General features: G+C 40.8%; 1 protein-coding gene across 3 annotated transcripts in view; it reads right to left on the reverse strand.

Annotated features, from left to right (window-relative positions):
- LOC148017935 (putative methylenetetrahydrofolate reductase (NADH)) overlaps nt 1–8,321 on the reverse strand; it is a 35,369-nt gene extending 27,048 nt beyond the window's left edge. For 2 of the 3 annotated variants that reach the window (XR_015687729.1, XR_015687728.1), the window contains exon 1: nt 7,896–8,321. The gene's annotated coding sequence lies outside the window, so the exon portion shown is untranslated. The remainder of the gene's footprint in view (nt 1–7,895) is intronic. The other variant, XM_087661914.1, reaches the window with a different exon arrangement.
- Nucleotides 8,322–13,696: the final 5,375 nt, after the last annotated feature.

The raw sequence follows: 13,696 nt of genomic DNA on the forward strand, positions 1-13,696 counted from the left end.
AAATCCCCAAAATTTTTGCCAAATTTCTGTCAAAACAGTCTTTCTGTGACTGTACCAGCAGTTCAAATGCAACTGTCCACAAAATACACAAAAGCCCCAAAATTTTTGATGATCCAGTCCAGAAATTTACATGAAATTTATCCCCCACCTGTCCTGTGCTTGCCGCGTATGAACCTCCTCTTCCAGAGCTGTGTTCTGGGCTGAAATTAAAAAAATTTTGTTTAAAAATGTACCCGACGTGGAGCAGGCTGACGAGCAGAGTGGTGGATGCTGGTCAGACGGGCGGGCGGACAGTCGCGTGCAGAGGTTGACTCGTAGGACTGTCGCGAGCTGACGTGGAGGTGTCAAACGGTGGGCAGGACAGTCGTGTGGCAGGTTGTCTGGCGGGCGGACTGGCTTACGTCTGACGGATAGGACGACGGGCGAACAGTCGAGCGTGTTGTGTGGCAAGTCGTCGGGCGGGCGGCCGAGCTGACGTGGACTGCAGCAACGAATAACGCGCTGGCAGACGTCGGCTCCTACTGCTGACGTGACAGATGCGAGCTGATTGTGCGCTGGTGGACTGCAGCGTCAGACTCTGTGCGCTGGCGGACGAGCAGGCTGATGCGTGCTGCTGGCGGGTGGAGCTGACGTTGACTCTGTCAGACGAGACTGACGTTGCGCTGGAGACAGGTTGCGTGGAGCTGTGCGCCGGCGGCCTGTAGCAGAACTGGCATGGGCTGCAGACTGCAGACTTGCACACTGCAGGCAGAAGCTGAGTTCAGAGCTGTGCTCTGATACCAAATGTGAGATGGAAGGATCGAGGTGCAGCCAGGATTCAGTAGACAGTGTGAGAGTGAGAGACAGAGTTGAAGCACGACACCCAAGAGAAATAGACTGAATGAGTGTAGCCAGAAAGTACAAAGTACAACCCTTTAACCTTAGGGTTGTAGGGGGTGTTCACACCCGACACACACTAAGTGCCCAAATGTGTGTAACATAAGCACATAAGTACATACGACAATAAGACCATAAGTCTGGGGGAAAAAACCTCTCCTACCGAGAGTAAAAAGTGCCCCAGTGTCCTACTGATCACCGACACTCCCATATGAGCGTAGGCGTAAGTAAGGCGTGAGTCAAATACCCAACACTTCCTCTGCCGAAGACTCCATATGAGGCATTCTTTGGCTCTCGGCCTGTTATTTCCCACTTCAGAGTCTTCGGGTGTCGTGCGTACACACACACACTTGACGACAAGATAGGAAAGCTCACTCCCCGAGCTGATCTTATTTTTGTGGGATATTCCTCTGATGTGAAAGCCTATCGTTTGTTTGATCCTCGGACAAACAAGGTGATCGTTAGGCGGGATGTTGTCTTTGACGAGAGGGATATTGTGCAATCTTTTGCACCGGATTCTGATATGATTCCTTCTTCCATATCATCGGAGATCGTGCCTACTGCTTCCCGCTCCTGACCTTCCCGCAAATTCTTCAGTTCCTAGGTCCCCTTCGCGCAACCCGTTACCTCCCTACCACCAGATTCCACTACGGAGGGACCTAGAAGATCTGCCCGGCTTGCTCCTCAGGCATCATTTGCATCGCTCTTTACAGCTAATTACATAGCGCATTCTGAGCCAGATACATGGCAGGAGGCTCTTCAGCACCCTTAATGGCGAGCGGCCATGGAGAAGGAGCTCGAGAGTCTTGACCGAAATGCGACTTGGACATTGGAAGATCGTCCGAGCCACAACAAAGTCATCGAGACAAAGTGGATTTTTAGGACTAAGCTAAAAGCTAATGGGACTTTAGACAAGTACAAGGCTCGCCTTGTAGTGCAAGGGTTTCGACAAAAGCATGGCATTGATTATGAAGAGACCTTTGCCCCTACTGCACGGTTGACTTCCTTTCGATTGCTACTCACGCTAGCCGCTCACCACAGTTGGCCGATACATTAAATGGATGTCAAGAGTGCCTTTCTAAATGGTTTTCTCGAGGAGGAGATCTATGCGGAGCAGCCACTAGGCTTTCCTTCTGGCAACCCGAGGAATAAGGTATTCCGCTTGCATAAAGCTCTTTATGGGCTGAAACAAGCACCGCGGTCTTGGTTCCATAGGATGGATGAGTTCTTACAGACTCATGGATACCATTCTACCCCTTATGACCCGAACTTATATGTTCGATCTACTGCAGAGGGGGTTAGCTATATCCTGCTATAAGTTGATGACTTACTCATCACAAGTTCAGATTCTGCTGCCATAGCAAAAATTAAGGCTAAGTTTCAAGCTACATTTGAAATGACATACCTTGGTTTGTTGTCCTATTTTTTGGGCATGGAGGTAGTCCAATCTGGGGGCTGTATTTTTGTGTCACAACAGAAGTACGCACTTCAGCTCGTGGACCAGTACACTACGGATCAGACACGGCCAATGGCCACCCCTCTCGATCCTACTATCCACTTGTTAAAGGATACCCTAAGACAACCCTTCGATGACCATACCTATCGCTTTGTTGTAGAAAAACTTATTTGGTTAATTCACACGAGGCCAAATTTAGCTTACTCGGTTAGCATACTCAGTCATTATTTCACAGCACCTAGGATATCACATTGGAATGCATGTCTTGGTGTGTTGCGTTATTTGTGGTGTACTTTTTCTTATGGCCTGACATATGGTTCTAGTTTATGTTTGCAGGGGTACACTGATTCTGATTGGGCAAGAGATCCTGACACCCGGCATTCCCATAACAGCTACCTCTTTACATTGGACACGATTCCCATTTCTTAGTCCAACCGTAAGAAGGAGACGATGGCAGCTTCCACGACTGAAGCTGAGTACCGGCTCTCTTTGACAGCACCATCGAGGCCATCTATCTGAGTCTACTATCGGCACTTCATTTACCATGTGACTCTCCCACAGTTGTCTACTGCGACAACCAGAGTGTCATTGCCCTTGCAAGCAATCCGATCATCACACCACGGACACAGCATGTGAGAGTCCACTTTTACTTTTCCAGAGAGAAAGTTGAGCTAGGCACTATTCGCCTAGAGTTTATGCCTTCATTAGATAATTTTGCAGACATTTTGACCAAAGCGGTCAATCGGCCAAATCTTCAGTACCTGCTACCCAGGATCGGCTTGGGTATACCCTCCCCTACTTCTTCACCTTGACGAGGAGAGGGTGCTTCCCTCTTGCTTTCCCTTCCAGTTTGAGAAGGGGCGGCTTCTACTCTTGATAGTGACAGTGATGATACTTACATTTTTTAGACATTACATTTATTTATTCTTTTGTATTGTATTATGAGCATTTGTAACTTCATCCGCACTGTCAAGATAACATGATTGTAAAAGGACACTTCGACAAGTGAACAATTTCCCTACGAGGGCACTGTCCAAGTGGCACCGTTGCATAGCATATTGCATGAGCATGTCATCTTGCATCTCCCTTTGCATTAGCATTGGCATTCTGTTCATGTAAACATGCATCTATGCGCATTTATCCCTCTTCGGTCTTTTGGATTGATCAACTCTAGGATCCACCATATTCGTGGCATAACCCATGGCAGTTCTCCTAAAAGGCAGTTTCCCTACCCTTGCTTGCTTGCTTGCTTTACTTGTCTTGCTAAGCCCACCGTCATCTTTTTTGCCTCTATATATATTCACCACATGATTGGCACACACACACACACACACTTTTATCATCCTTAGGCACTTATCCTAGTCAGTGTGAGGGATTGGCTTGCTAGTTTTGTGAATGACTTGGGTTTAAAACTCTCTTTATCGTTTCCTATCTGCCACTTAATCGATCGCTTCCCCTATATTCCTTATGTATTTTCAAAACACTTTTCCAACCAAAAAAAAAAACCAAAACACAACAAACACAGTCCCTTGTATCCATCCGCCTTTGTAGAACTTGGTAGGCCCTTGGGCAGCCGATGTGCACCCTTGGTCCGATGCCCTGGCCTCTCTGGGGTTATCACTTGGGCTCCCTTGGTAAGATAACCATCGCCTCTGTAATCTTAGTAGGCCACTGGGCAGCCAACGCGCACCCTTTGTCCAATGCCCTGGCTACTTTGGAATGGGACGCCTTGGGGTAAATCAAAATTTAGGCAAGCCTACTTTTCTAGCCCTATTTTGGGCCTTAGAGGGGGTATTGTGCTAAGAAATGCACTTAGTCACTTAAACAGCCCCAAAACATGCTCATTTTAGGCTTATTTTAGCAAAACCCTAAAATGAGAAGCGGATCGAGAGAGTTGGGGAAGATCTAGAACCCTAATTTTCTATAAATTGACAGCCAACCCTCCACTCTTCCCTCAATCTCGTTTTTGTAGATTTCAGGTGTTTCAGCTTGCTGCCCACACCCCGTTCGCGGAGGACATCTCAGCTGAAGCTGTCCATTGCTGTCTCCATCAGTTGGCACCTCATTTCCAGCCCTCTTCACGCAGTTTGAAACTAATTTCATTCAGGCGACTGCTATTCCTGTGCAAACCTACTGCCGTACAACCTGCCACATCATCACAGTCCTGCTGCCTAAGTTTTCAGTATTTCTCTCTCCTACAGGCTGTCCTGCTTGCGTTTTTAGTCTTTCTCTCTCCTGCTGGCTGTCCTACCTACGTTTTTAGTCTTTCTCACCTACTGCCTACGTTTTTAGTCTTTCTCTCTCCTGCAAGTCCTGCCTGCGTTTTTAGTCTTTCTCACCTGCTGCTTGCGTTTTAGTCTCTCTCTCTCCTCACTGTTGTCTGCATTAGATCTAGCTTCTCACTGCTGCGTTTGCTGGTATTCGACATCTGGAGGCTGCCTTGCAGTGATTCAGGATCCATTCGGAGTACGACACACTCTCCAGCTCATTACCCCTACCCTAATCCTTGAGATACAGAAGTTTGACGTTCAGTATTCATTCACTGCATAGTGTGTTTGCTGAATGAGCATCGTATTATTCAGTAGTTATATCACTTCATTTATTCACTGTGTTCATTGTCTCTAAGTTACCCTAACCCTAATTGTGTTCTTTTATCAATCTATGCTTTTCATACGGTTTCTGTTTACGTTTCTTTGTTAGGGTGTTTCTTAACAGACATGTGAGCCCAAATATTGAGTTGGCCTTTTTTACGAATGTGTTCCCACCTTGATGGCCCTCTTCACCCCCTCGGTACACAGCATTCACATTTCTCCTACTTAAAGCATTAATTTTTTGTAGACAACACTCTAAATGTCAAACTTGGCCATGTAATGGGTTGTCATTTTAGTGATTATCCGAGATTCCTATAGCCTCTAGCCTCCAAGATATGAGTTTCTAGTCTTACACCTTTAAACTGCTACACTTTTGCAATCACCAACCTCCTACATTGTGTTTGCTCCCTCATAGGTTACTCTAAGCTACATTTCTAGAAGGTGGTAAGATGTGTTGGCAGCTTGAAGTTCTATAAATTTGATTTTGCATCCCAACCTCCCTACATCTTATTTCACACTCTCCACTTGAAGGATAAGTTTGTATATTTCCCAATATCTCTCAACACACTAGCAAATTCATCTAGTGTCCTTTGATTAAGGGACATCTTTCAAGACATCAATGGACTCCTTTGGTGTCATTTGATTTAGAGTCTTCATACCCTATTTTCCATTTTGTACTAAATGAAGAGTGTCAACTATTTTCCCAGCATTGGTTCTTCATTATATATTTTCTTGTCCTATCTCTTCTCCTTTAAAGGGATTCCCTATATCAAAAACATCAATTGTGATATTGTACTTGCACATACTTCGATCCACTATCTTTTTGCTAACTCAATTAAGCTTTGCATGTTTGTTAGCCATATCATGTAGGACAAATAGTACAATCTATTTGCAAGTGTTCAATCCACTATCTTTTTGCCAACTCAATTAGGGTTTGCATGTTTGTTTGGCCATATCCATAGAGCAAATACTACAATCTGTTTACACATACTTGTTTGTTGGCCATATCCTATAGAGCAACTATTACAATCTATTCTCTAGTCCAATAGTTCATGGACTAGGATCTTCTTCATCCTCATGCTTGTCACACAATATGATGTATACAACCATACTAGTTAAATATAGGCCGCATTGTTTTATTCTTTCAATCAACCAATTTAGTTGTCATAGGATCCACTTTAAAATCCTAGGATAGGCTGACCACTCAAGCAGTTGTAGTTACATTCTAGTATATAGTCCTCTAATTCCAATCTCAATTATCTCTATTCAATTTCAAATTGTTTCCTTGATACTTGACTTACTCTTCTTTCTAGGGCATGTCCAAGACCATTGTCCCTTGCTTTTTAAATTAAAAATTCACCTTCTCTAACTTTTTGAACTATTTTCTTGGAAATCAACATGCAATGCTTCCTTATTCCTTTCTAAGGAATTGCTTTAACCAAGACAAGTCTTCTCTATTGGAGAGAATCTCTTTGCACCTTTGCTACAACAAAAAATACATGTTCTTCATCTTTCCAACTACAACTAACTTCATAAAGTCTTTCAAAGAGATGTAAGGTCCCTGTATCCTCACTCAATTTAAGCATGGATTTTGAGTCTAGCCTAAATTTTATCTTCTTACATTTTCCATGGTAGGTTTGTGCATGTGAGAAGGGTCCCAAATTTTGATAATAGAAGTTTACGTGCTCATTCTCTCTCTATTTCAACCAATGACATTCCTGTGTTACTTTGTTTGCGCCATGCAGTATTCCTTGAGTAACAAACATCTCAATAAAGTGATGTAAAGTCTTGCTAGTACTATAGTTCATTATATATATATGAAAATCATGGTTTTTCCCATTTGATTGCTATATTAGATGATGCTCTCAATACAATAAAGCTTAATATGCCACCATTGCAAGATTATGAAGGAATCTCATAAAAGCTCTTAGATTGGCTCAAGGACTATATTGGCCAATAGAAACCAAAAGCATACCAATAGCTTCTAGACAAAAACCAAATGCTAGCATTTTTGCAGCTTCAATGCCACTCCATCAAAATGAGGTAATTTAGGATTAAATAACCCAAATAGCAAAATCATGATAAAAAAAGAGCAATCACCATGCAATGTAGTAATTTATGAATAAGTAGCCCAAAGTATGAAATCATGATAAAAAACAACAATCACCGAGCTTCTGGCAAGAGGAAATTTCAAGCTCTAAGGTTTCAATTCCCTAGATCCTATTGCTTGATGTGTTGTTTTGGATTATGAGCAAGCCTCTTGCTCCATTCTGTTATCGACTCTATTATCAAAATGAGAAATAATGAGTCCTTCACCTACATGGACATTCCTTAGATGAAGAGGGATGCAGAAATATCTATTTGCTTCATTGGAGGAAAAAGATGTATCTAACTAGAACTATAGACAGGCAAAAAATATAGCTCCTATTGAAATAGTACTTGAATTGTAGATCACAGTGAGAAGTAGCGAGATCTTTAACTGAATGGACATTCCTTACGTGAACACAGCGCTTGGAGAAATGAAGCAGTTTCTATTTGCTTCATTCCAGAAAGAGAATGTATCTAACCAAACCTGTAGAATAAGTGGTTGTGAAAGACAGTTGTAGCAGGTGTGACGGTACATTTGCACAACGTGCTTATCGTATTGATGCAAAAAATATCAATGTTCTCGATTGTATGATCAGATTGAGACATCATGAGTTCTTTAACTGTGTGGATATTCCTTACGTGCACCCAGAGCTTGGAGGAAAGTGACAATTCCTACTTGATCCATGCGAAGATGAAGATACACATGGCCGAGAAAGACAGATGTTGCACGTATAGCGGGTGTGGAAGCAGATTTAAGCACAGCGTTCATGATAATGACGCGAACAATGCCAATGCAGATCATGTAAACCCGCAGAAGTCAAAACGCAGCAATGGCTGATGGTTCTAAGCCTGCCAATCCAATCACTGAGGAAAGGGGAACTAACCTGCTTACTCTCGAGTTCGAAACTGTGAAAATCTCAAATGAGCAGACGCCGGTTCAGTGAGCGAAGCCCCGGTGCCCGATAAACGCAAACCCGAAGGTGCTTGATGAGAGGGAAAGTGCCGTCAGTTCGTGCCAAGCTGATTCCGGCCGATCCCGTCTCGATGGAGATATGAGGAGGAGGAGGCAAAGGCTCCAGCACTAGATCTGCGACTGCCTGACTTATCTGATGCTTGAGACCTCCCCTCCCCCGGGTCGTGCAGACGAGTTGCGCATACACAAGCTCTCTCTCTCTCTCTCTCTCTGTCTCTCTTTCTCTTCTCACTTTCTCTCGACAGATGGACCGGAGCCGCATTCACACCAGGCTCGTCGCTTGCAGGTTCCTATCTTCACCAAACTCTCCACCCAACTTCAATGACGTACCCGTCGCTCCCACCATATGAAGCAACGTCGAAGCAAAAGAGGGTCCCCTCCCACACCTACATTGTTGGCCATCTATACACAACCACACCATGACATCATAGCCATTGCTCATAAAGATGAGCACCTGGTCGTTCTCCGTGATCGGACCGGTCTATGTATGTACCTTACTCATAGATTTTCGCACAAGTTCAATTGAGTGGCGCATTGCATACCCATGCGGCATGACAATTACATATGTCATCCTTGTGTAATCACAATTATGTGTCCAAAGTCAGAGCATATTTGCACACATTGTGCTCAAATTCGCAACTCCTACTCTACAATTAAAACAATTTTAAGTGGTGCAAGTTGTTCACCTCATGTTGAGGTAGCTAGCTTGGAGTTTACTATGAGCCTTTGCGTGTTTTATAGAAACTCGGCCTAAGCTTGTAGTGAGCATGCATGTAGGTCTCATTAAAGTGAGGTAGGCCATTACAAACAAGAGGAATGTTTGTGAGGCTCAACATCCAACTTGCACGTGGCCACAAGTTGAGTTCAACTATGTGTGGCAAACAAGAAGTTTGCAAACAAGGTGCATCCGTCTTTTACTTCTTGTCCATCTAGTTTCTACTATAGTTGATGGGTCAATGATCAAGTATCAATGTCATCACAATACTTGGTTGAAACAAGGATATTTTACAATTAATCCTACTTCCCTCAACAAGGAGACCATGGATGTTAGCATTTTCCTCTCATTATGTAGTAGTCTTCTACAATGAACCGAACAACCTCATTTTTATCATTGGTAGGGACCTTGTAAGCTACAATCCTCCACAAGGCCAAATTAAGCTTGAAAGATGGGGCAGCCTTCCATGGCTTATTTAGTCTCCTCTTCCAAGTTCTCTAAGCACCACAAGGAATAGATTTGCTCTAGGATCTTTAGGCTTAACTATCCATTTGTTGTCCCACTCCTTAAAGTCTTTTCTTCTCTTTATCTTTTTGGTCAATTTGCTTAGGATCTTTAGGCTTAACTATCCATTTGTTGTCCCACTCCTTAAAGTCTTTTATTCTCTTTATCTTTTTGGTCAATTTGCTTTTCTCAATAAACTAGCCTTTCAAGCCAAACTACTCCCTATTGTTAATGGTCATTGGCCAAGATTCCTTCTTCTTGGAATAAATATCTGCAAAACCAATCATTTCTAGGATTAGTAAGAGTATATTCATGTCTTGTAGTCTCCACATCCTTAAGGATAATGTGAACTTGTCCCATACATCGCTCCATCTCATTATGCCCTTACTTTCAATGGCCATCGAGAGCTTCCTACCAATAGTGATCAAGTAAATTTTGTCATGAAATGTATGCAAAAATATACACTATTCAAGTCAAGCATCACTTATTGCATTTTTGTTTCCCTTCCAAATGAACTCATTCACCACTAACCTCTGGGCATCAACCAAAGTTTGTGCAGTATAGGACTAACTAACATTTAGCTTGAAAGGTTTACAGAGAAGAACATCCCATTGATTAACATTAATCAATCTTATAGCTACAGATTTAGCTTTGCAAATCTTATACTGTATAGAGGCCCATGGTCAATCATTATCCAACCACTTTAGGGGTTGGAAAGACAATTTGATAGCCTTAATAGCAAGATCCTCAAGCCCAGACCACCTTTGTTAGTAATAGTAGATATATGTTCCCGAGAAATGGCTAAAATACCACTCTTGCCTTCAAAGGACTAGCAAAATTAGATGAAGAGGGACTCTAGATTCTTCTAGAAATTATTGGAAAAAGGGAAAATCATACATTGAATATCACAATAAGTGTCATTATTGACTCAAGAGTTGTTAGCCCACTAACTAAAACATGTATAAGGTGGTTATATCACCTCATTTTGTCTCTAAATCTATTCATCAAGTATTCAAAACCTTATGTCATGGGAATCATAAGCCCCATAGGAGTACCCATGTACCTAAACATATGAACGTTTCCAATTATCTTGCATCCAACTATTACACAATGCATAATCCTCCTCCTAATCTAAAAGAAGCTCAATTCATTCTCTACTAATAATGGACCCAAAAAGGATTGCAAACTCTTCATATACCCAAGTAATTCACTAGCAAATAATAAACCTAGATGAGATTATAATCATCATTATTAGCAAACATATGTGTTGTGAAGGAGTTACCATTCGGGATAGGAGGGCCTTCAATAAGCCCTTGCCAAGCCTTGTATTCAACGTGATACAAGAGTCTCTCCGCAATAAGAGAGAAAATAAAAGTTGACAAAGGGAGACCTTGCCTTATGAACCTACTTGAAGAGAAAATAAAAGTTGACAAAGGGAGACCTTGCCTTATGAACCTACTTGAAGAGAAATACTCAAGGAATCTCATAAACAAAATACTAGAATATCTTATCATATGCCATTCTAGATCCATGTTAATGAAACATGTAGCCTCCATCTAGATCCATAAAAAATTGTTAAGTATTGCCTCATTCATTTTCTATTGCAGTGATGGTGTCATGTTGCTACTTGCTTTTAGGTATATGAAAAAAAAAACTCATGAGAAGATTCTCTATAAAGGGTGACATGTTCCTAGTTGTATCTAAATAGTTGAAATTTGATCACTCTCCCTAATTTTAATATAACTCTCAACCTTCTATAATAATTATTGAAGAATCTCATCCCCAATAGAGCAAAAAATATTAATAAGAAGATTACTTCCACATAGCATAGTTGAATCAAAGTGTTTTCACCCAATGGCAACTGTACACCTCCAATAGTTCTTGCTCAAGGTAATAGCAATATCAATATAGTTCCTCATCTTTCTTGATGAGATAGCATGAAAGAAGTACTCTACCATTAGACACTCATTATTCCAAAGATAGAACTCTTTTCTTTGAGAAAGGTATGTTAGAACTTAAGCAAGGGAGGCCCTTTTATAAGTGGTTCCCTCTAACAAAACAACCCAAGAGTAATCATTATTAACATGCAGTTTGTATCCACAGTCTTGGTTGAGATAGAATGTATAATCTCAAAGGACAACCACTTCCCTAGCCCACATGCATAGACTCAATCACGAACCTCACAACATATAATATTTATGCCTATTGTGCCAAGTGACACATCTAGCATTGCTTCTAATTAAGTTAAGGACATCCATTAATCCAACATCATCTAAAAGAGGCTACTAATTAACCCTTCCCCTTTAAATCATGCAACCGAAGCCATGAGATATGTCAACCTCTTCTTCAATTGTCACGAACCAAAATTTCCTCTCCACATATTTTGTTAGACAACCAATCCCAAATTTGTGCCCTATTTCTAGAAGTATCATGGAAGTAAATAGAGAACACACATAATTTCTCATCATTGATTAGCACACTAATCCCAACAACAAGTAGAGAAATTATTAAAGTATAGAAAGGAAGGTCTAAGGGAGTCTTTTGCAAAAATCAATATATCTCCTATGCCTTTGATCACATGCATTGAGAAAAGTCTTACAGCCTAGATGTTCAAGCTTAATATGTGTATCTAACCCAATCTTGATCTCCTACAAACACATGATATTAGGGTTTCTCTCTTGACACATGGTGCGCAGATCGGATGTTGTATGCATGCGTAGCGAATGCCGAAAGGTCCCCAAGAACAAAGAACTCTACAAACCTTCATAAAAGCCAAAAGGGAATTTGCATGACATAAGACAAAAAGACAAATTGGATGCAATCTCCCCCCATGCCTTGTGTGAGAGCTTCACAAGGCATGTATTTCTAGATTTATATATCTTTAAGCTCAAAAATAGCCAACTTTACAAATAGCACGCTTTTTGCTTTTGCCCAAATATAGAGTAAGGCGTTTGGGTGTCCAGAAGTCGGGACTGTGCCCAAATACAAATATAAAATAATGAAATATTTAATCGGGCGCCTTTGCGCATACAATATAATAAATGTTTTGTCAAGCGCTTTAATAAATAAGCGCGCTTGAATAAATACTAGTGCCACGCCTTTAGTGATAAGATGCGCGCCCATCAAAAATAGTAATTCTTCTAGGCATTTGGATTCATGTCATCGCCTGGTGCTACCCAATGCCATCGCCACCTACTCTACACATCAATTGAAGCATTCACAATTGTTAGAAAATAATTAAATAAAACCAACAAAAGTGAATACCTAGTAGTCTTCAGCTACAAAATAATTAAATAGGTTGGAACTATGTCCTGATCTTAATTTAATTTGAGTGCACACTCTAAACTCGTAAACGTCCATTAATTTAATATGTATTTTACAGAATCACCGACTATGGAATTACCCACGTGCACATTCAATTAATCTGATGCCCGAAAAGGATAGGCGTCCCCGTCAACTTCTTGCACAAGGAATCCACCTTGTGTAGGGCCCCAAAAAATAAATAAAATCATGGGATTTACCTTGGAATATGCCTCTTGGCATCACTTGTCTTTTCTTATTAGCTTGTTTAGTATATGATTGCTGGGCTTTCACAATCATGTCTTTACCTTTAGCAAAAATAGTAGCATGCATATTGGCAATATCATCAACAGCTTCAACTTTATTTGACAATGATATAACAAGTGTAGGCAATCTATGTCCATAAATGATTTCAAAAGGTGCTTTATGAGTAGCTGTGTGCGGTATATTATTGTGTGCAAATTGAAGTAGATATAGATGTGTGTTCCATGTTTGTGGTTTTGAAATTGTGTATGCACGCAAAAGATCTAGAATGGTACTATTAGTAGCTTTTGTTTGCCCATTGGTTTTAGGACGGAATGCAGATGAGAAATCAATCTTAGTACCCAAATTAGCAAACAAAGTAGTCCAAAAATTATTACAAAATCTAGAATCATAATAAAAAATAATAACTTTTGGCAAACCATGATTAGTGAAAAGAGTCTTCAAGAACAATTGTGTAGCTTGAGATGCAGTTAATGTTTTCTTGCATGATAGAAAATATGCTTGTTTACTAAATGGATCTACTATAGTCCAAATCATATCATGATTAGCTTGTGTATTAGGCAAACCAGTTATAAAATCCATTGAAATATGTTTCCATGGATGGTCAGGAATTGGTAAAGGCATTAACAAACCATATTACTTATCATAGTGTCACTTGACTCTTTGGCAAATTAAACACTCAGAAACAAAGTTAAAAATATCAGATTCTATTTGAGGCCAATAAAAATCTTCAACCAATGTTCTTAAATTGGAAATAATACCTCTATGACCTTGATATGGAGGATTATGAATTTCATGCAACACAAATGATCTAAATTGAATAGTGGCACACAATCTTTTGTCATAAAACATAAATCCATTAGAATAAGACAAAGAATCAATTGGAATCTAGTTATTAGCAACTAATTTGTTCCAATTAGCTTGAAATT

Source organism: Lygodium microphyllum, chromosome 21 (genome assembly GCF_053477565.2).
Source record: "Lygodium microphyllum isolate KBCC chromosome 21, Lygodium_microphyllum_v1.1.10, whole genome shotgun sequence".
Taxonomy (NCBI): domain Eukaryota; kingdom Viridiplantae; phylum Streptophyta; class Polypodiopsida; order Schizaeales; family Lygodiaceae; genus Lygodium; species Lygodium microphyllum.